The sequence below is a fragment of the Emys orbicularis genome, chromosome 10 (assembly GCF_028017835.1).
Source record: "Emys orbicularis isolate rEmyOrb1 chromosome 10, rEmyOrb1.hap1, whole genome shotgun sequence".
Taxonomy (NCBI): Eukaryota; Metazoa; Chordata; order Testudines; family Emydidae; genus Emys; species Emys orbicularis.
Genome location: NC_088692.1, coordinates 87,011,333 through 87,013,049, shown reverse-complemented (window position 1 = coordinate 87,013,049; position 1,717 = coordinate 87,011,333).

Here is a 1,717-nt window from a genome sequence, read left to right as displayed (position 1 = left end):
GACTGCAAGAGACACAGCAGCGCACAGGGGCCGGGCCTGGCCACCAGCTTCCCTAGCATTTGATGGAAAGCAAAACAAATGAACTACCCCCTCTCCTGGCCTTCCCAGCGCGAGCGGCCCAGGCCAAGGAAATAAACCACCCTGAAAATGCTACCGGGGGGGGGGGGGGGGGGCCCTTCGCTGAAGGTGGCGCTGAATGGGAGTGTTTTTTATCTAAGCCTGGCCGGGAAGGTGGGCGCTCAGCAATGCAGTCGCTGGGGAGGGCACGGCTGGATGCTGCGTATCAGATCTACCCCCAGCTTTGTACTCAGCCAGTCGGTGAGACCTCCTCCATGCTGACTACTCGCCCCCCGCTTTAAGGGCAGCCAGGCCACCTTCAGCAGCTGCTAATGGTGCCAACCCCCACTCAGTCACATTTCGGCTGAGCTGGGGCAAAGCCTGGCTGCGAGAAATGCTCCCAGGATTCTTTGAACATTTTAATTTAAGCGTCTAATAAAACAGTTGATTTGGGGGGGTTGGAAACAACCGCACACACACGCCCTGCTGTGATACTGGCACTTCAACTATTCCAGTACCGGGAACTCGAAAGCCAAACAGTCTCTCACCAGCAGTGAAGCTGGGGTCACGGCTTTTCCCTGGCTGAGTCGAGCAGTGGGGTTAGCAAACGAGCAGCAGTGAAGTCTCCCATTTGAAAAAGGTTGTTTGGGGAACGGTTTTCTTTAACTATTACCTTACCCTGAAATGTATTTCTGCAGCTTAGCTGGATTTAGCCTTGGGCGTGTTTTCTTTAGAAATGCCCGTTTTTCACAATACCGCGTTTATTAAGGGGTAATAGTGCCACACGCTGGTGGCTACTGGCACAAGGCCAAAGCTCTTATGTTTGACAGTCCGCAGGGTGTGCCTTATGGGAGCAGAATACAAACCCTCGTGTTTCTTAAGGCTTAGTCATGGTGGTGATTTTAAGAATGTCAACATTTCTATCCATCCAAATCCAAGCTTTCACTTGCAGAAGATATTTAACCCAAGTAATATGGATTCACAGCCCTCATCTGAAAACTGGGGCCTTGGTTATGGACAGAAGTTGCCACAGTTTAGAATACAGCAGTTTAGTTAAACCAGTCCAAAATACAATGTAGACACCCTTACTTCAGTTGTAGAATGGCTTATTGCAGGTTAGCTTACACTTCCTCCTAGTCAATTTAAGAGGCACACACCACCGTTTGGAGTGGCTTAGCAGATTTTAAATCTCACTTTTCGTTAAGTCTTTTCAGCTTTGCAAGTAGAGGTGCCCTGTGTTGAAACTAAGAGGCAGAATTAGCCATGACAGAAAAGCTATGAACGTGGGCCCCAGGTCTACAATCTGCACCAGCATGTAGCTGACTCCCCACTGAGGGCCTTCCTCATGTAATAGCTGTAATGTGCTGTGGCGCCGGAGGAGGTGCCAGGTGAGTAAGTGTAAATGGCACAGGATCAGACTCAAGAGGAACTATCAAAACAATGAGCCGAAACTGTTGATCCAAAATTTTGTTTCCTAAAAACAAAATGCATTCATTTTTTATTAAAAAAATTCCTTTTCCCCAAATAATTTTTTTCCTGAGCTGTCACTCCTTAAAAAGGAACATAAGGAGGGATAGCTCAGTGGTTTGAGCATTGGCCTCCTAAACCCAGTGTTGTGAGTTCAATCCTTGAGGGGGCCACTTAGTGATCTGGGGCAAAA